Below are 22,589 nucleotides of genomic sequence, written 5' to 3'. Positions count from 1 at the left end.
AGTCTTCCATTATCAGTAGTTTCCATCCCAGACCTCCTGTAGAAAGGGAGGAGTTTAGGGAGCCCTACTTTATCATGTTCCATCAATAAAGAACTCTGTACCCATTGAGAAAGAAAACAAAAAACAAAAAAGAAAGAAAGAATGCAAACACCCAGAAATGGAAGGAGAGATGAGCAGGAGCCAGGATGAGTCCACAAAGAAAGAGTCAGGTCAGACTGGCCTTATTTTCCTTTGGACAAGGATTCTGAAGACGTGGATTATGTTCGTCTGGATTTATCAAGGCATTTTTCACAGTCACACTGAAAGCATAACCTGAGGGATCACACAGGGAAATAGATTCCTAAGTGCCTAAACAACAATATCAAAGATCTTCATTTACAGGCTTTTTAAAGATGAGAGCACAGTTTTCTATTACAGTTTTCAAATGTCTCTTTTCTTTCTTTCTTTTAAAAAATAGCTACCACATTTCAGCACCGACTACATGCTAGGCTTGTGCTAATCCCTTGACATGAATTTTATCCTCATGATGACCAGCGACATACATGTCCTTCAAATTTTACACCAACTAAATTGAAAACTTTGCCCAAGGTCACCAAGCTATAAAAGGGAACTTTAAGTTTTCAAAATTTGCCAAGTATCGGACACTGAAGAAAGAACAAATACATTGGATTACAGAATCAGGCTCTAAAAGAATTTACACTCATTAGTATGGCAAACGAAATCTGTAAACATTGTGTTTGTTAACAATCTCATTGTGGGTCAGCAGTAATGACATGGCTGCTAACAAAATCAAAAGATTCTTAGGTAATAGTGTAGGATAAAGAAAGGGGGGACATGCTTGCTTTTCAGTAGTCTCAGTTCTGGGTTCCACAGCACAACATGGCATATTCTATCAGGACCCCTTCCTTGTTAATGGCAAGAACTCCATACGCAAGAAAGGGAATTTTGGCTTACAGAGTTGAGAAGAATTCTCAGGTAACCTACAAATCTGAAGAAAGAATTCCTGGAACCTTGACTTCAGGAATGGAAAGTGGGGTCTTGGAGCCACCAAATCTCTTTTCAGTCGCTCATCTCTGCTTTTCACTGCTTCATTTTGCATGTTGGTGCTTACCTTCTCCTATTTCATGCAGGCCTTCCCCCCCGACAGAGAGCAGGACCATCGAGAGGCTCAGCTTGGCTGTTCCAGCTTCTCTTTGTCCAAGATCCATAAATCAATCCCTGAGAAGAATTCTGTTTGGCCAGGTTGTAGTCATATAAAAACCTTTTTACCGGTCACTGCCGTCAGGGAGATGGGGTAATATGTTGGCCATGATTTTGTCATAGGACCACTCTCAGAGCCAGTGGTTGCACAGAATGTGGGGTAGAGCAGTATCTGTTACTAGAGGAAAGTAAATGAAAGAGTTGGCTGAGCATATCCTCTTCAATATATTAACATAGGACACATGCAGAAAGGAATAGGGGAAGAAAAGAGAACTGAAACTCGACACTATGAAGACCAGATGAAGAACCAGAGGCAGTTATTCTAAAAAAAAAGCAAAGTTCAGAGAAGACAAAAGGATTGTTAAGGAAGAAAAAGTAAACAAGTTCCATATGGTTCAAAAGACAGAATTCAAACCATTCTCATTGGAAGAAAGATTTACTTTTAAAAAGATTTCAAATTTATGGTATTTTAACTTTCAAAGCTCAGAGCAAGATGTCTCTAGAAGAAATAACAACCCCTGCCACTTCCATTTTGAAAACATACACTGTTTTTTACCATTTTCCAGGGAAGTTGTGGACAGGTTATAAAAATCAGATGAATGGTTGGACTAAATAAATTACCTTAAGTAAGAGGCAATGGGTAAGAACTGAGATTTTAAAGTCAGATGTGAATATAAATCTAACCTGTGGCACTCATTACCCATGTAACCTTGGACAAATTGCCTACTCCTTCTTAGCTTAATTTTTGAAATGGAGATTATTATTCTTACCTTGCAGGACTACTGTGCATAGTGGAGATACCCTACACAGAACTTGTCCATAGATAATGCTTAATAAATTACAGTTTATGTCTATAAATATGCATGCATGCACACACATACAGGCACACACACAGAAATATATCCTAAGATTCTCTGACAGCACTGAAATACAGAAGCATGCTATACCCAAATCACAGACCATGACAAAAAGTACCTGTGGGTTTGGAGTGATAGAGAGACAGGGAGTGGAAGGGTGGCTGAGAGCATATAATAAGAAAGTTTCATGAAAATGTATCAAGAACTACCTAGTATCTTGAAATTGACTGTCTTAGATGTCTAGCATCTTCATGCTAGATTTCAGAAGATTTAGATTAATACATAGGGTCTAAACATGTATTTCAGGAGGACTGAATGAGATAATAAATGCAAAATTACTTAGAATAAATCCTAGTACCCAATTAGCGCTCAATAAAAGTTTATTATTATTTTAATTAAAGGTTTATCATGTGATCTCCTCCTACTAGAATGGGAGCTTCTCAAGACACAGATCAGATCATATTAATCTTTTCCCCTGGAGTTTCATATAATGCCTGGTGCTTTATAGGCACTTACATAAAAGATGGGGGAAAAGGAGTTGTGGTATCATTAACGAAAAACACACGATGAGGAAACAAAGTAACACTTATGACATAAATCAGTGTGTGCACAGACATCTTCAAGCTTGGATAGAAGTGAGAGAAATGAACTCTAATTGGTAATAGGAAAGGTGAAGTGAGAGTGGCAAAAACATGAGGACCAGGAAGGGTAAGGGACTGGGGGTTAAACGGGCAGAAGAATGGCATTCAAATTCTGTGAATTTCAGAGGCTGTATTTGTGTAACTCACATCAGAAATATATTAGTAATCCCACGATGTTCACTTTCTATATTATACATTCGTGTTTGATGCCTCTGGGATTTAAGTTTCTGTGATCATTTCAGTCTGACATACTACTTTGACGGTCACTCTACTTGCTTTCTAAACCAGGGTTCAAACTATCAACTTGCTTGAGAGTTACACCTACTTACACCAGGCTCAATGAACTCAAATTATCGGCCTCACCCCTGTAGACATTTTGTGCTTTTCACTTTCACTCTAAAGTATGACTCTGCAACATTTTTCATGCCATGATACAGAGAAAATAATAATACTTTTTTAGTGTAGCCACTGATAGAAGAAGCCACTAAGAGACTGCCTTGCCTCTAAGGCTCCAGCGGCCCAAGACCCTGCCTTGCTGCCCTCAGGGCTAAGGGGAGTAATATTTCAGCAGCTCTGTAACCGAAAGGGGCTATCACTGGCATGGGTCACTCCAGGTGAAAAACACTGCTCTCAACTCCCCCTGTGGAGAGACTGACAAAGCAGGTTTTATAGATTTGTCTATTCAACAAATATTGAGGATAGTTACTCTTCTAGGTGCTGAGATGCAGCAGTGAATAGGACAGAGTCCCTGCTCCCTGGACAACAGGCAGACAGTAGCTGAGTCAAATTTATGAGACTCAGGGGGCCATGACTAGAATCTGCACCAACTGACTCAACCCACAGATTCTGCCGAGGAAAGAAATGTTCAAGGGTCTTCACTATATAATTATATTTTTCATTCCTTGATGAAGAAGGTGATTGACAAGTTTTCTAACTTACAAGTTTGTCAATTGGGGCTCTAAAATTTTTAATCTTGAGAGAATTTTTCTTGAGTTAAAGTTTGCATTTGAAACTTTTCTCAATTAGTGGGTATGTTAAAAGAAAAATAAGATTTCTGGGGTGAATAGAACTCTGATGCAGGCTTATAGTTATCTTATGGGGCTTCAGTACCTACCAAGATCTTTGGGGTGACTGAGACTCCTGCTTACAGAGTGTTGTAGAAGGGGATGATTATAGATTGTCACCAGCATTGACTAGGTGAGAAAGGATCCTGCTATTGCTAAGATGACATAAGCTTGGCAGAAAGAACATTTAAACTGTTTAAGAAAATAAAATTTTCATGCACATGATTGCTAATTACAGAGGCAACTTCAGTGCTCATTAAAACTGATCCCTGAGGATCTCTACTTGGGAACACTTGGTTAATGATTTATTTAAATCACTGTATATATTTGAAAATAATAATCTTATTGCATTCATTTATTCAACAATTCAAACTTTTTCCTAATAATTATACTGAGAGGTGATGAATGGTAAATTTCAGAATTCTTTATGTATTGAAGCACTTTTCATATATCTGTATGTGGGTCAATGGAGATGCCTCTCCATCTAAAAATTAATGGCTAAGCATAATAACAGAGGGGCAAATGTAAGTATTCTCACTGACACCTGGATAAGATAGCTCATATTTTTTATAAACGGTAGCAAGTATTGTGCTAGACAGGATCAAAGACAGGATTTCAATGTGACACCACAGCCCTCTAACACTGCAGGCTTTGTAAAATTTTGGGATTTACCCAAAAACTACTTCATTTTTCAATTTACTTTTTAAATATTTAATTGTGATTTTAGCATAAATAAGCTCTCTTAGGCTTTCAATGTTTAGATTAGAATATAATGTGTTATAAATACCTCCAAAAGTTGAGCAATTTGAAATAGATAATGCTGCATATAATTTTACTAGTTAAGCACATTTTGGGGTTAATGTTAGATTCAAGTGTCCAACCGCAAAGAAGAACAGAACATCAACCTTTTGAAAAATCCACAGTGATAAAAGGAGTGGAAGGATAGTCCCCTGGGTTTTTTTGTGCAGACTTGAAAATACGGCCCATCTGTTTCGAAGCAAGGGCAAAGTCCTACCTATCTGTTCAATGGAAGGAAAATAGGGATGATTCATTTCTCGTGTTTGCCATGAGCCAAGACATGGTGTTAGGATCTCCACCAGTGTATCTCAGATTATTTGTGCATCTCACATCATGTGGAGACCTTGTTACCATGAAGACTGTGATTCAGAAAGTCTGGGGAATGAGACAACTGGAGTTGGGTTAAAGCTGGCCTGTGCCCTCAAAGCTTTTCTCAGAAAGCTCCCAAGTAGAGGGATGGTCCTGACCGTGAGCAGTAGTTTCTACACAACATGTCACGGCGCCTTCATTCCACAAGAGTAGATGCTGTTAGCTCAGAAGGCGCAGTGCTTCAACCAGTGTCTCTCAACTCTGCAGTAGATTCAAACTTGTATTAGGGTGATTAAGAAAACAGCTGGTTCTACTATCTAATGATTTTCCCCTTTCCTAGAAGTCAGTGAGCTGAAAATAATAATGATGAGGAAACAACTCACAGGAATTTTTAAATACGGTGAGCACAATTTATTTTTGAGAAGAGTGTGAATACATCTTATAGCATCTCCATTAGTTTGCGCTTCCTCCTTTGCCCTCATGAAGATCTATTCTTCTGATATGGTTGCTTCATTTGAGTAGGGCCACTTAAGGAAACTAAAAGGAAAAATAATAATGACAAGAAAATGGTGTGACTGAAGATATCCTGTTACTCTAAAGCCACCTACAAAAGGTGTGGAGAATGTGATCTATACTTAGCGTGACTTTATTCTCCCTGGCTCCATGGCGGACAGAATAGGAGAGAGTGAAGTAGCTGCTTTGTGCCCTAGCTAGATGCTCAGTGGCTTAGAGGGTTGCCAAGGTAACCATAACTTTGGTTAGTATCAGAGTAAATAAGAACCAAAAAATAAAAATAAAATCCCTGAAATTTCATTTTCTGTGTTACCATGTCACTTGGGGTAATAGTAACACAGGCTTTCTCATTCCTTCCTCCCTCATCTCCCAACTGGCTTTTTCTACATCACTGCATCTAATGATTTGTTTTTCAGGAAAGGAAATTACAAACAAGAAGCATCCAGAATTCTTTAACCTGGGCAGGCAACAGGTCCAAGGGAGACAGCGTTCTGCCCACAAAATTGCTTTAGCAAGTAAGTAGTTTGCTCTGGCTGAGAAGTGGAGGTAGCAAAATATCATGAGAAATACAGGGGAAAATGCAGGACTTGAGAACACATAATTAGGCAAATGAAATTCCAGAAAAATAAAAGCCAATTACTTTACTGTTTCTTATATTATGCCGACAGGCAATAAGATGTTAAAAAATAAAATTCAGGGCAATAAATATAATCCCTTAGATAGGTGAAGTAATACATTTTGGGGATTTGGTTTGGTTCAATTGAGTTTGGGTTTTGTATTTATAACTCTCAAACATCCCTCATGGCATAGCATTTGGCTTTCAGAAATACATTCCTGCCACACAGAAGGAATGCAGGGAATTTCCGAAATAAGTCATACCACATTTATTAGAAGAGCATGCTACTCTTCCTTCCTTGATTAGATGCATAAGCGTGTATAGTAAAATGTTTTTTAAGAAAACATATGACTATTGCCGTGGCCAGTGTGGCTCAGTTGGTTGAGCGTTGCAGGTTCAGTTCCAGGTGAGGGCACATACCCAGGTTGCAGGTTCACGCCCAGTTGGAGTGTGTACAGGAGGCAACAGATAGATGTTTCTCTCCCTCTCCTTTCCTCTCTCTCTCAAATCAATAAAAAAATTATTTAACAAAACAAACAAACAAAAACATAGGACTACTGAGGCAGTTGAGGATAGTAGGAAAGAATACCAGATTTGCATTTGAATCGACCTCAATTCAGGAACACATGAACAGAAAGCTTTTAACCTTTCTTCCAGACCTTGCCACATATAACTATGACTAGAGTCTCTGACTCTAGGATCTAAAACGATTGCAATGAGGTCTCTTAATTTCTTTTTACAGAGGAAAAAATAAAAGTCAAAAAGGTTAAAGAAGTGGTGAGATCCCCTGCCTCCCAGGTCAAGTGCTAGTTCCCACACCCGGTGCTTAGGCTGTATGCATGCGGACTTCAAATGTGCATTTTCTGATCTAACCTTCCACAAACTATTTTGAAACAAATGCTTTATGTGATTTAGCTTTTAAGTTCACTAAGCTTTGATGAGATAAATAGTGCTTTCCTCTTGTCATGATGTCATTACCTACTCACTGTATTTTTTTTCCCTTTTTTTAGGAATCATGTCATGCACATTCAGTTCTCTAAATCCTATAATAGTCGCTTTTTTTTTAACCTCATACATGCTCTACTTTGACCTTTTATCATAAAAGCCTGTTTGTTCACCTTCTGACAGCTCTCCACAGCTCATCACCCTGCCGGCTACAGCTAAACCATACAATTGTATGAATTTCAATATATAGAAAAAGATGAAAGGTGGAAAAAGAGAAGAATAGATAATGGATCTATGATAAGTCAAAGAATTAACAAAAAGGGTCAAATTACCTGAAGTTCAAACCAAAAGACATCAAAGAGGAAAGCCAAGTACTAAAATAAGAGATAATAGAAGATGATTGGGGGGGGGGGGGGGGAATTATACTAAAAGGAGATAATAGTTTGTAACTGGGAAAAGAAATTGTAAAGAACTAGAAATAAATGGGTAAGATAGAATCGAAGGTAAAATAATGAGAACTGAAAAATAATAGTGGATGTAGTGAGGGATACACCTGTCATACTATCCAGGGAAGATGGGAACAGAGGGAGCTTTTCCTGTGGGAAGTTCCCAATGCCTTGGGCTGAGTAGCTCTATTCAGATGTGGAGCAAAATCTTAGGGAAATGCAAGCAAAGTGGAATAATAGTAAAACTGGGTATTTGTAATGGCGGCAAGCCAGTCTTGTGATATAAAATGGTAGGATTCTAAGAAAAATCCTTAGGATTCTTTTTGCATAAAGAAAATGCCTTCTGGACCATAAATTCTTCATGAGAATATCTGTCAAGTGTGTGCTCGTGTGTGTGTATCTTTCTCTCGAAATATCTTTATTAGGACTGGGTACCTTAAGTTTTTTTGTCCACATCTGTCTCCTTCACTATTCCCTCAATGCCACTACTCATGGGCTTTGTTATTGAAAATTTAATTCTGACTGGATCTGATTGATCATTTGAGGTTTTACAGTACAATTATATTTACAAAATCACCAAAATACACCCACAAAGCAATACTATCGCCTGCATTTGGTTCTTTGTAAAGCCCAGAAGTATACAAGGAATTGCTTTTGCTTTATCAGACATAAGCTTTTTCAAAAAATAAAACTGATTTCAAATATATCATTTTATTTTGCAGCTAGGGGCGTACTTGACCCATGCTGCGAAATGGGCCCAGTTGGAATGGGACAACTGCATCTGAACAAGAAACCAATGCAGCATCCTGGAGGTATTAAACTCTGCCCCAAATAAAATATACTCTTGGGTACAGTGTACTGTATAAGTTGGGAACATGATATCACTACACTCTGAATGAATGGATGAATAAGTGAATGAATTTATTATTATAAAATTTTACTTCATCCAAATCTGGTCTCACTATACAACAGAAATTGTCAATAACCCCAAATTCTTGAATTTCTGGAAAATCTCTGAGAATTACATATAAGCCCCACAAGACCTGACATAGGAAATATACTCACCTACATGCTCTTATCTAACAGCCTGATTACCATTCATAATATAAGGCCATGTTCATTCATGCATTGATTCATAAGCATATGATACAGGTGGCATTACATTTGGATACTGATATTATATTATTCATAGAGTAATAATATCAGCTTCAGCACCAGCATCACCCCATGTGATGTGGACTTAAGGCCCTGGAAGAGCCAGTGTTTCAGTTTGAGCCCAAAGGCAGAAAAAAGCCAATATACCAGTTAGAAGGCAGGCAGGCAAGAGCAACTCTCCCTTATTTGGAGGAGGGTCAGCCTCAATGGACTGAATGAGACCCACCTACATCAGGGAGAGCAATCTGCTTTACTCAGTGTACAATTTAAGTGTTAATCTCATCCAAAATACCCTCATAGAAACACCCAGAATAATGTTTGACCAAATATCTAAGCATCCCATGGCCCAGTCAAGTTGACACATAAAAATTAGCCATCACAATGTGCAATGGTGTGGTTTTCTTCATGTTTCTTGTGCTTGGATCTCTGGGTTTATAGCTTTCATGGCATTCAGAACATTTTTGGCCATTTTTCTTAAAATAGTTTTTGAGCTCACCCCTTCAGAAACTCCACTTAAATGTATATTAGACCACTTGATACTGTCCCGTAACTGATAAAACAGTTTGTGTGTGTGTGTGTGTGTGTGTGTACTGTCTACATGTATGTATATATATAATCTCAGGTACACAGAGTCCAACATAGGAAAATTGTATCTTAATTTATTCACACATATCAGGTATTTTTTCAGCAGACAAACCACGAAGGCTTTGCTCACATGGTTACTGTGACACAATCAAAGCCCCTTGGTATCTCTTCTCCTTTCTACCTCACGATTTGCATCAATTATTAATGCATCTTCATATCACGCACCGCCCGCTTCCTCTTTGATGCTCTCCTCACCCACTGTGCGTGTCTTAGGAGACTTCTCATAGCACTCATTTGGGTGTCATACACCCCCTTTTCTGTCCTATTTCACAAAGTCCAAAGGGAAGCCCCCAAATTAGCCAAGATGCTCATTTCCCACCAACGCTGACAAAGGTGGCTGCCACCGAGAGACAGTTCACCACCCAGGTGGGAAATATTGCTACCGAGCAGACGGCTGCTCTCGATGCCAGAACAAACAGGTGCAGTTTTTATTGATGCGACAGAAGTGAAACAAACAAGACAGGACAGAGTTCCACTCACAAACACAGACTTCCCAGGGTAAAAGCAGGAACTGGACTTGCAGAGTAAATAACAAAGCATCTATTCCTGATCAAGCTCAAAGTCCTGCCTCTGTCTCTCACCATATTCCATGGTCTTAGAGCTCCTATGACATCTCTGTCCCTTAATAATTCCATTGACATGGGGTCCTTTTCCAATAACAGAAAAATGCTTACCTAGAAAGAGGTACGAGCTTGTAAAACCTATTCATTCTTATGGAATAGAGAGACGATGCGGTAAATTGAGGGAAAAAATGGTTTCAGCATTTTATAGCATCTGTTATCAAGTGATAGAATCGATATATTTACCCTTAAATCTGGACTTTGCCTTGTGACTTGCTTTAGCTAGTGGGATATTAATAAGCATGATTCATACAGGAGCTTGAAAAGTGCTTTTTCATTGGAACTTCCTATTTTTGAACCCAGTTGCCATGTGAAAAAGCTTGAGAGAGTCTGATGAAGACATGTAGCTTATTCACCTAGCCAAAAGCCAGACCTGGATAGAGCCATCCAGGCTCAATCAACTCTGCATATGATTCACAAGATGACTGTAGTGGTGAACCCAGGCAAGATAAATAGAGGAGCTCAACTGAGACCAGTCCAAATTGTTTACTCACTGAGTCAGGAGCTAATAAATTATGTTCGCTGTGTTTGTTACACAGTAACGTTTGACTGATACAGATGGCATAGCCAGCTCAAAGCTGCAAAGGTATTAGAGAAGGGCCATTTTCTGCTGAGTTCTGAGTCATAATGCAGATCATATTTCTTGCCAGAGCAGTGACTTCATTCCTCAAGGCACCGAAGCTTATTCTAACTGTAGGTAGAAGACAAAAGGAGTTTGTAAAAACGGCCTAACTTCATCCATCATACCAAAGAAAACGTATGCTGTATTTTTTTAACTTTTCACTTTATGTTGTAAGTTTATCTTTTGTTTATGTATGCATGTGTACCTGGCCCCAGATCTGATCTCAAAGCAGGCGTTTGGAAAGAGTGAATTGGTGAACTGCAGAAGGCTAAGAGAGCTATGTGCCATTTGTGCACCTTCCCTAGGAACCCACTGTAGTTAAGTCTAACTCAAAACAACTGCATATTCTTTCCAGTGAACTCATTTAAAAACTAGGAGGGAAAAAATCTGCCAATGGCAGGGAAAATCTAGATAATATAAAAACTTCTAGACGGAAAGGAAGGAAAGTAGAGAGCATAACTGAGTCAGGTGCTTGAAAACAGTGCTTTTCAACCTCTCCTGTTCTCAACTAGCCTGGGATCTAGGTAAGATGTAGATTTTGATTCAGTGTATCTAGGGGCTGGTCTACAAGTCTGCATTCTTAACAAGCTCCCAGGAAATACCATGGCTGCTCTTCCACACCCTTACTTCGAATAGCCAGGCACTAGGATCTCTCCTGGTCTTTGGGCAGCATCAATAAGTTTGGCAAGATTTATAACTTAACACTTAGCCATTCATTATTGGATACTGAAAGTAACATTTTATTGAAAAAATATACTTAAATGCATAACACACACACCCCTTGCCCCAAATACAACACTCAGTGAAAATTCCTGATTTATTTATTCTATACGTGTTTTCAGAATGTGCATTTTCTTTTCTCAGGGCTTTTTCCCATTAAAATCTAACTTCCTATGCTGTCTTTCTGGAAATGGTGATAACTTGATAAAGTGATACTTATGCAATACTGACATCAGAGGTTGAGTTAGAAGCCATGAAAATGATTGATCTTGCTACTTTTGCTTTAATAATTGTTTTCATTTTATTTTTACTTTAATTTTACCTTAAGGATATTTCTCCCTTAAGATTTAGCAGGTAAAGGTTGATATTTTGGAAGAGAAAATGCTTCCAGTGCTTGAATGTGAAGTCTACAGGCAAGTCTACCACCTCTTGAAGCACCTAATGCCAAAGCTGTATCAATTTAAAATCCTGCCTGGCCAAGTGTGGCTCAGCGGTTGAGCGTCCACATAGGATCCCATGGATAGGGGTTCAATGCCCAGTCGGGGTGTGCAGGAGGCAGCCAATCAGTGACTCTCTCATCATTGATGTTTCTATCTCTCTCTTTTCCTCTCTCTGAAATCAATAAAAGTATATTTAAAAAAAATTTTAAATTCCTAATATGTAGGGCTTTCCTCCTACTTAGCTAACACATGCTTAGTTTAGGATAAATTATTTGCTAATTTAAACTTACAGATTTCTATATTCTCCCTTTTAATATCTTATTGGGAGGCTATTCTAAGGAAGCTCAATAATTTCCTCGAAATGTTAATTACTATGAAAATTTTTCTTTGTATGCAAAAAAAAAAAAAAAAAAACCATAGAAAAGAAGACCCATTCCTAGGCATTGGGTATCTGAATACAGGCATTGTGTATCTGCTCTCAAATCCCAGACTTCCAGCTTCCTACCTATGAAACCACAAACAGCTTAGCCTTTCTTAAATTTGAGTTTTCTCATTTGTAGAAGGGAGGTAATAACATATCATCCCTCATAGTTCTTAGTACACAGCAATTGCTTTAAAAAAAATAAAAGCTGTAGTTGTCTACTCGCTTTTCAACATTATGTCATTTGTAGCAACAGAGAATGAATCAACTTCCTTTTCTGTAAGGCAGCATTTCCAGTGCTCACTCATTTGTTTATTCATTCAAAAATATCCATGGAACACTTAGTTCTGGGCAAAGCACCATAGAGGAAGGCAAAATATATGAATAGGAAGTTTTATTTGCAGTTTAGAGGGGATATCGATGTATAAAGAAACAAATTATAACACGGTGTTGTCGTAGTTTGAGCTTCTAGAACAAAATACCGTAGACCGACTGGCTTGAACAACAAACCTCCGTTTCTCATGGTTCTAGAGGTTGGAAATTCCAAGATCAAGGTGCCAGAAAAATGAGTAACTGGGGAAGGACTTTTCCCTGGTGTTTAGATGGCTGTCTTGCTGTATCCTCACATGGTGGAAAGAGAGAGGGCTCTGGTCTTTCCCTCTTCTTATAAGTGCACAAATCTCATCATGGGGGCTTTACTCTCTGGAGCTCATCTAAACCTAATTACCTCCCGAAGACCTCACCAAATACCAGTCTTTTCTCAGTGTAAACATATAGCGATCACTGACTTCTTTCCTAAAGTGTGCCAACCACACATGAATAAAGTGAATGAGAGTACCAACCGGAAACAGCATCAAGCTTACCGAAATGTCCTTAGCAATGCAGGATCTCTCTCTGTCAACATGTGCACATTTTCTTACCCCTAACTTTTTATACCATGTCTCTTCTCCGGGATTCTTTCAGAGATTACTGACAACGCCCCTCCATGTCTCTGGCAAGTCCTTAAAAGGCCCTGGTTACAGACTAGTTCATCGATGGACTTGACGTTATCCTAACACTCCCTCATCTTGAACCTCACTCACTCCTTAATGAAATATTCCCCTCTCTTCTGGTTTTGAAGGTCATTGTCAATTTGTCCCGCTGCCTTTTTCCCATTTTGTAGTAATATGCCATCTTCCCACAGGCAGTATACCCATCCTAAGTTTGTTCTTTTCAGTTAAAATAGGAGTTCAAAATCCCTTCTTGTTTGTACTAAGAAAATTCCCAATTCTTCTGTCTTTTGCCTTCGAGGCACTCTTTAGTCAAGCACCTTCTATACTTTCTAAACTGTATTTAACTCCTTCCAACTTTAGCTTAGTTATTTTTTTTAAAAAAGATCTCAATTAAAAGCACACCTTTGTGATAGATTATGTATACTTGCAATTACAAAAGTCAATTTTATAAAATCTCTAAATACTTGAGCCAAATTCCCTTTTTAAGACCCCCTTCATCAGAACATGGTTACCCTTCTCTGCCTTATATTTTCAGTGTACTCTCAGGAAGATGAGAGTGCCTTCTAATAACGTTCAATAGTTTCTTCTGTGCTATGTGTCTCTCCAACATAACACGACTCTTTTCGACTAAGCGTTTCTTCACATCTGCTTATCTAATCAATTTCTCCATGGTTGTCAGAATTACCCCACAGCAGCTGCTTTCTCAATGTTCTTGTTACCTTTCAAGAAAAGTGAAGCATTTAACCTCTGCTTTTAGAAGAGCGACACGTTGGGCATCTGCTTAAGTCCGCACCCCACTATGCCTCGCTCCTGGGCTGCTGCGTTTGCAGTCATTACTAGGAAAGCCTGCATCCCAGCACCTCTCTGATCAGCCAGAGTATAAGACACTTTCTTAAGAATGCCATCATGTGTCTTTTCATCCCGATTCTTGTGTGCCTATGTCATCCGCCATGTTACTCTTAGGTGCTCAGATTTCCAAAGAGGGTTATGACATAAATGCTTAATTGCTGCCTATGATCTCTCTCTCTCATTTTGTTTCTTTAGGAATATCTTATTTCTTATGTTTTCTGTTTTCCTGGATCCTTATAAAAACTTCCATTTGAATAAAAATAAGAAGAAATAACCTCCCATATCCTGATCTGCAATTATCCAGGTCATTCATGGGGATTTAAAATGCCTTCTAATGAGCCTATCACAGGCCTCCTTAATCTGTCTTTTCTTTCTTAATTTCCAAAGCCCCTGCACTGTGAACCTTTTATCCATCCTGCATGATTCATGTGGATAGTATACAATATGTCCCTGAACAGGGTCCATTGACCACACTCAAACCAGTGGCATGCACACAGCTCATACCACCTTATAATTAGTTGTTTTATCTTATGTCTTTTACTGAGTCTGTATTCTAAGGGGATAAACATCTAATTTTCATTTGAGTACCTTAAGTAGCACCCAGTATATATTCCAGGTGCTTTATAAATATAAACTAAATGAATAAATAGGTCTGTAATAGCAACCTTAACTTTTTCGGTCCAACTATCAAATCCACTGTAATAGAAGTGTAAAATCAGTAGTTCACTTCATCATAGTCACATACTAATTCACATGCACTGAATTCAGAAAATAGCAATCAGAATATCTTACTAAAACAACTGATTTGGACTCCATTACTGAGGTAAAATACTAAGCAGAAATTTAAATTGTTTCCTGTATTGAATGTCAACACAAATCTAGACAGACCTAATCATGTTAACATCCTCAACATATCAACAGTCAGATGTGGAGAACCGCTTGAGTCATTTACTTTAGTCAATACTTAAATAGGAAGCTGACTCCTTAAAATGTACTCTTTCAATTTTCTATTTGCATAATTAAAGCTATGAAAGAAGCTCATTTGCACTGTTTGTTTTCCCATGATAGGTAGTTACCATGACAATGGTTATTGTTTGAGGATGATCAGGATATTAGTATGAGTATTATTCAGTGCAAAATTATCAGAGAATGATCCTACTCAATAAGTCAGTGCATCTGAAAAAAAAAAATAACATTCTGAGCTTTCCTTAAATGAGATTTTTAAAATTACATTTTAGAAATGATGGAACCTTTTCTTTTTTTTTTTCTTTCTTTCAGAAAGCACAGTATTACTAATTTATTCAAATGTCACAAAACACCAGCTTAGATCAGGTAATGCCCAGGCTCTGTTCCCTATAGAAGGACAATGTCTTCTGTTCATTATAATTACCTGCTGTGACAAGGTCACAGAAAGAATGCTTCAACAGAAACTGAATTGATCACCAAGAAAAATTTACTTCTAGAATGATGATTATAGGACTAGGAATGTGCTTATTTTTCCATAGTTAAATAATTCAATTCTGTAGAATGAAATATATAATATGTAGCAGGCAGCAGATTGAAAGCAATATCAACAACAACCTGGGGGTTTCTGAGCCTTGTTCTGATATTATAGTTAGTAATTTTAAGCATGCTATATGAAGCTTAATTTAAGACTTCTACCCTCTAAATTGAGGAAGATTATTCTTAACCTGTTCCACAGATTTTGTGCTACCCACAACATATGCTTAAAATTGTCAGTGACCACATCTCTCACATCTCTGCCACTAATTTTATCTTCTCTTGTCAAAAGGCAAAGCTGCCATTTATGGTTTTAAAGGAAGTCCACTTACAATTACAGAAGGATATGTACATATAGAAAACAATGTGGGAGCCCTACAATTTGGCTATCCCTGTCCAATTAAGGCTTGCTACTAATTACATAACAGACCTTTATTCATCAGGGTGCAAAATTAGGTCACGAAAAAGAATATTGAATTCTAACTTATTTGCTCTTTGACATGCATAAGGTTTCCAAAAGACATCTTCCTACTGCTTCTTGAGTGGTTTATATTCTTTCAACATTTTAAAATAGCTGGTTATAGAGTCTCATTCAGTTTGAGGTTCCCAAACTGAAAGCAAATGTCAAATAGCTTTTACACATAAAATTTGATTTCCACAAAATGTCCATTTTTGGTGGGTTTTATTGCTCCCTGCCCTCCCTCCCCCCAATCCCAAATGGACTCACTGTGCCTCTCCCTACAGTCAGGGATACTTCGGTTGTAGAGTTAGAGACTTGTCCCACCTGCAACTGCTTAGCATTGAGTGGTTTTGCTATGACTTTCACATCACCCATCCTAAAGAAACCTAAAGCACCAGTTAAAAAATTAAGTTTCCTTTTTGAAAATGAGGTGCCAGATTTGCTTCAAACTAGAAACAATTTTTTAAAAAGATAGTATTCTATTCTAGCAAAATGTGCATAAAAAAGATGAGCCTCTATAGTTCCAATGGAAATAAAGCTAGCTCACCTTTAGGAGGTAATTGGGAAATGAGTACCAAAAGTCTTAAAAAATATTCATTTATCTTGGTCCACTAATTCCATATTTAAGAATCTCACATACTTAAGAATTTTATTATTAAAAAATTTTCTCTTAGGGAAATACGTCTTTCTTTGAAATACAAAGAAAGACTTCTACACAAAGCATTCTTTTAAACATTGTTGATGTATTAGAAAGACCTAGAAATCTTACATTATTCTAATAATTGAGTAAATTATGCTGAATTTATGTATCAGGACACTTTCCATGTGACAGAAAACCCAACTCAAACTTACTTAGACTAATAAAAGTGCATGCATTAATAAGAGAAAAAAGATATCGATTTACATCACTGAAATCATAGGTGATATATCAGGAAGACATGTAAGTACTGGGAGCAAAAGTTACCTCTCTGTTCAGCTTCATTCAAGGGGCTGGGTCCGTTTAACAGTCCACATGGCTGCCATTAGCACTAGAACTACCAGTCCTTCAACTCCAGTATAAGAAATAAAAGGCTCTCTTGTGGGTTTGATATGGGTTCTAGAGTTTACTGAATATACCACCTATTTCACGTTGGCTAGCAAAATTATTCCAACTGGCAAAACTTGGCTCAAGTGCCTTGAATGAACCATTCTAACAAGAGAGATTCTGTGGGTTTATTTTTTTATTTGTTTTGCTTTCATGTCTCAAATCTTTATGACCTTGGTTGGGAAGGCATACCAACATCTTAGGAACTAGTTTTGCATCTACTAAATGAGAGATTTGGACTAGAGGGCTTCAGATCATTTTGAAAACCCTTTACCATAACTACCTATGGTACTGACAGTGTTGACTCTGGCTGACCCGTGACATAAAAACATTTCCTGGTTTCAGGATAAACTTAATAAACCGGAAGCATGTGCTCTGTTACCCAGTAAATCTTGCAAAAATATCACAGTTACTCAAAGAAATTGTGCCCAGGGGAACAAGAATTATTTTTTTAAAAAATAAAGTACTGTAAAATATCAATTTGATCAGATTGGACCACAATATTTTTGGTGAAAGAATTATGGGGACACCTATCAAAGCCCAAGATAGACCCAATCTGTGGCTTTTCTAGATGCTTATAAACAATGAAACAATCTCATTAATCTTGCAATGTTATTATTTAGATTTGTGGGAATGGTACAATAATTTGCTACTCATGGAGCTTTTTACCTGGATTTTATGTTACATTCCTATATCAATTCATAATTCCACACTTGGTCATGTAATTGGGGAGCTGAGCATTCACAATACAGTGAATATAAGAGATCCCTCTGTCCCTCCTAACTTGATTCCATCTCCTAAATAGGAAATGTTAAAGTACAGATACATTGTTAGGGGCCTATCCTTTGGATATAGAAGAATGAATGAGTTCTTGTACTGATGTGAAAGCTTTATCCCAAGAAATGTTTAGAAAAAGATGGTTCTCATTGTATTAATGCTTGATTTTTCCTCTATTGTCAGTGTATATGAGAGCTCATAAATTTCCAGAAATGGGGTTACCCGGGTAGGGTGGGAGAGAGTGGAGAAAAAGTAAGGAAAATTAAAAAGGTATCTTCTTTATCCTAAAATTCACTCACTAGTTGAATTTTTTGGTGCATAATGTGCTGTCTTTGATGTAGTACAGTTGGCACCTTTATTCCTTTTATTTTAGAGTATGTAATGTTTTATATAGTTATGTATCATGATTTACCAAAAGTGGAGTCGGAGATATAAAAGGAAATGTCTCAAGTGAAAAATTACAGCCGGTATCAAATCTACGAGGGCCCTATTTTTAGGAATGAGGGTTTCTTCACAAGCTTTTGGATGACAAATGACTCATCACACGTATACTACATATTTGGCAAATCTTTCTAGAAATTGTATTGGATAATTAGAAACTCTTATTAAAAAGTCACTGTAGTTTATAAAATATTTAAAATAATTGCATATTATGAAATTACTTCATAAAGCACAGAGCAAAACCATAAAGTTCCTGCATGAGTCATTCAATCTTAGACCCAGGTTTGGTTTTGTTTGTTTGTTTCTTTTTTTGAGGTAAATGATTCTTATTCACTGATTACAAGTTTTGATTAAGTTGGATGAATAAAGAATGCCTTGTTAGTCTATTGGCTTTGCCAAAAAAAGATATTTTTGCTGGCATAGAAACAAGACTAGATTTCAGATTTCACTCTGCCGATGAGAATCATCATGACTAGCAGAGAAATATATCACTTTGGGGAAAATTTTAGTGAAATATTTATAGGAGATCTGTACTTCTATAGGGGTATATATTTCCTCCCTGCATTTAATGAGATTTTTATCAAATGTGTATAATGGAATGCAGCTAATTTTATACCAGCTTATATTGACTTGCTCAAATGAAGTCGGCCTCTTTACAGTAGCCATCTTACTAGGCTATACATTGATCTCAGCAATATTGTTCATACAATGCCACTGGGAGAAGAGAGTGAGGAAGGAAAGATGGAAAAATGGGAGAGAGGAAGACTGAAGAACAGGGACAAAGCCCTTTTAAGAGGCTGCCATATGCCTGGCACTGCCCCATGACAACACTGCAGTAAATGAAGTTAGCCTTTGCTTACAGATGAAGAAACTGACCAAGGGGGTTTAAACAACTTCCCCTACGTCATATATAACTGCTGTCCAGTAACAAATGTTTACCCAAAATTCTAGTGGCTTGAAACAACAGTCCTATTTGTTCACAGCTCTCTGGGTTAGCTATTTGGGACGGGCTCAGCTGGGCAGGCCCTCTGTCAGACTGGAATGGGAAAACTCACGCGGCTACAGTCAGTGGATGGCTGGCCTGAGCTGAATGGTCTCGGGCGCTTGGGCGCTTGTTTGGCCGTTGGGGATGGCTGTGGACCAAGCCGCATGTCTCCTGCAGACCATCTTAAACTCCTGATACTGTGGGCTCATTCTAACAGAGCAAGCTCCAATGTACAAATGTTTTTTCACGACTCTGCTTGTGTTACGTGTGCTGTAACAGATTCTAGTGTAAATATTACATGTCTAGGGGGTGGTAAGATTAAGATCCAAACCCAGGTCTTTCTGATACAATCCTTCTGCTCCGTCCATTGTCTCATGCTGTTAGTCTTTGCTGGTGTGCAGTAAGATGAGCTTCCACTCTTTAAATAAATGTTGCAGAGAACAAAGCAAGGGGGATAGCATGGTTTAAGAGTAGTAAAAGCCTATCTTACTAAAGGGCTGCTGTTTTAAAAAATATTTTAAAATTCCTTGCTTTAGTCAGCTTTTGCTATGGCAACAAAGAACTCCAATATCTTAGTAGAATACAGTTCTTACAGTTCTCAGACTGTCCTCAGACTTGTCATAGAAAGTCTAAAGGGTCACTTGACATTTCAAGGAATCATGGTCTCCTTTAATTTATTCTGATAACACAATTCTCTCAAAAGTTTTGTTGGCTCTGTGTATGTGTGTATGTCTATTTTATCCTAGCCCTTTCCTTTGCCAGGACTACATCGACACTTTCCTATCATTCTTCATTCTAAGACTGCTTTCCAGCCATTCATCACATATGGCTATTGAGCTTTTGAAATGTAATTACTAGGAACTGAGACGTACTATACATGTAAAACACACACATGCTTTTCAACACTAAGCACAAAACAATGGAAAAGGTCTCATTAATATTTTTATATTGATTGCATTGGAAACTGTATTATTTTGTGAATATATACTGGATTCAATAAAATAGTTATTAAAATTAATAAAATTATAGAAATTAATTTTATGTTTGTTTTTACCTTTTAAAATGAGATTAATAAAATTTTTAAAATTGCATATGTGATTTCCAGTATATTTCCATTGGACTGTGCTGTTCTACCATTAATTTTGATTGCCACTAGATTAACATTATTCCTTGGGATAGCAACCTGTTTAGTCATTTTGAGAACTTTTGTCCAACTGAAAGGATTTTCTGATTCCATTTTAATCCAGTACAAGGTGTGCTGCCACACCCTGGACTGGCTTTTTGCCTGAGATTATCTCAATTTGAGAACATTTTACTGGCAGATGAGAAAGCATTGCATCTTTCAACCCATCAGTCAGTCCCAGATGTTGAAATTATCACTAACTTCTCTCTTGGAAACAGGCAAATTATTCTTTTAGCTCATTCTTATAATATCTAATCAAATTCAGCTAATAACAACCAAATTATGCTATGAAAATTCTGCTCAATATCTCTTTGTCCAAACTCACAAGTTTATTAGGTGTATTTTGTGCTCCTAATTTATTGCAGGTAAAGATTTTATCAAATATTTTTACCAACTCATAAGTTGGCTTGTTATCTTTCGTGCCTCTTATATCAGTTTACTTGCTGTCTACTTCCCATTCCTATATTTTAGGGTTCTTTTTGGCATTGTGCTACTCCTGGCACCATTTACTTTACTGATCCATCTTTGCAGCAATTAACAACCCCTTTACTTAGAGGCTTACAAAAATAATAATAGTAACTGCTTGCTCATGTGACATGAGAGCAATGTGTTGATGGGGCTCTGATCCATTCTCCTAGGCATGACTGGGCTCGATTAGACTCTGTGTTTCTTCTCATTATGGAGCCCAGACTGAAGGGGCAGCCACTGTCTGAAAATGCCATTCTCTCTTGGAAAGGGTAGGAACAAAACAGACACAGCACCAAACTATGAAGGCACGTTTAAAGTTTCTGCTTAGGTATGGCAAATGCCATTCTTACTTGCATGCCTTTAGCTAAGACATGTCATATGACCAGCTCAAAGCCAATGCCTACAGGTAAGGAAAAAATGGGTAGAGAGGAAATAAATAATTATGAATTGATCATTCAATCTACCATATTACTTTTTCAGAAAATTATCTCCAAAACCAATTTTCACACAGCAGAAGAAAATCGATATTCTTAGAGTCCACCAAACATTCATTTCTAAACCAGTATTCCTCTGTCTGGTCAAACTCTCCATATACCTAAGAAGAATTTATCAACATGCAAAAATAAAATAGAACATTAGAAGATGGAAGTGTGCTGCTAATGACAATATTTCAAAGAATGTTCCACAGAATGTAAGGTCATCTACTCCCTCCAACCCCCCCCTCAAAAAAAAAGATATATCTAATGGGTTTTGAGCACTGGTGATACCATGACAAACAAACAAACAAAAATACACTTCTCTTAAGTTTAAAAGTTTAGCTCTATTAAAGCATTCATTGTTTTGTCTTATGCTTGCATGACATCTGACAATACTGGCTAATTTTACTTTTCTGGCTAGTTTTTTTAATACACCAAGTTAATGCAGACTTTTAATTTTCCTTGTCTACTTCCTTTCTTTTTGACATCTACCTATTAATACTATAAAACTATGTAAATTTGAACTATAAAAATCTGAAGCTCAGGTAACATTAATGATCTCAAAATAAGATTGTTGTCTTCTATTAGAAAGATTAATCAGTATTCTTTTCTTTTTCATTGTGTTCCTGGAAAAACAACATAATATTTTCCCTAGAAATGTTGTGCTACCTTACAGTTTTCAAAAACTATCATTTTTACTTTATGATTTCCAAATTAAAATATTCAAATACTAGAGTGCTCTGCTTTATACATTGCCATTTTGTAATTGATTAAAAATTATTCAGCTCCAATTTCAAGACTGAGGATTTAGAAAACCAAACATTAATCAACTTCCTTGAAGATATTTCTTATGACATCTCACCAAAGAATATATACAGATGGCAAACAAGCCTCCCAAAATTTCCCCAGGTCATATATTATCAGGAAAATGCAAATTAAAACAACAATGAGATACTACTACACACCTATTAGCATGGCCAAAATCCAGAACGCTGACAACACCCAATGCTGGTGAGGATGTGGAGCGTCAGGAACCCTCATGCATTGCTGGTGGGACTATGAAACGATACAGCCACTTTGGAAGAGTCTGGCAGTTTGTTATAAAAGTAAACACACTCATACCACACAATTCAGCAAATGAACTGGGTACTTACTCAAAAGAGTTGAAAGCTTATGTCCTCAAAAAAAAACCCTACCCACAGATGTTTCTAGCAGTTTAATTCATAATTGCCAAAATCTGGACGTATCCAAGATGTCCTTCAGTATTTGAATGGATAAATAAACTGTGGTACATCCGGACAAGGAAATATTATTGTAAAAAAAAAAAAAGCTATCAAACCATGAAAAAACATGGAGAAAACT

This window comes from Miniopterus natalensis, chromosome 11 (assembly GCF_054644295.1).
Source record: "Miniopterus natalensis isolate mMinNat1 chromosome 11, mMinNat1.hap1, whole genome shotgun sequence".
Lineage (NCBI taxonomy): Eukaryota > Metazoa > Chordata > Mammalia > Chiroptera > Miniopteridae > Miniopterus > Miniopterus natalensis.
This window is presented reverse-complemented; position numbering follows the sequence as displayed.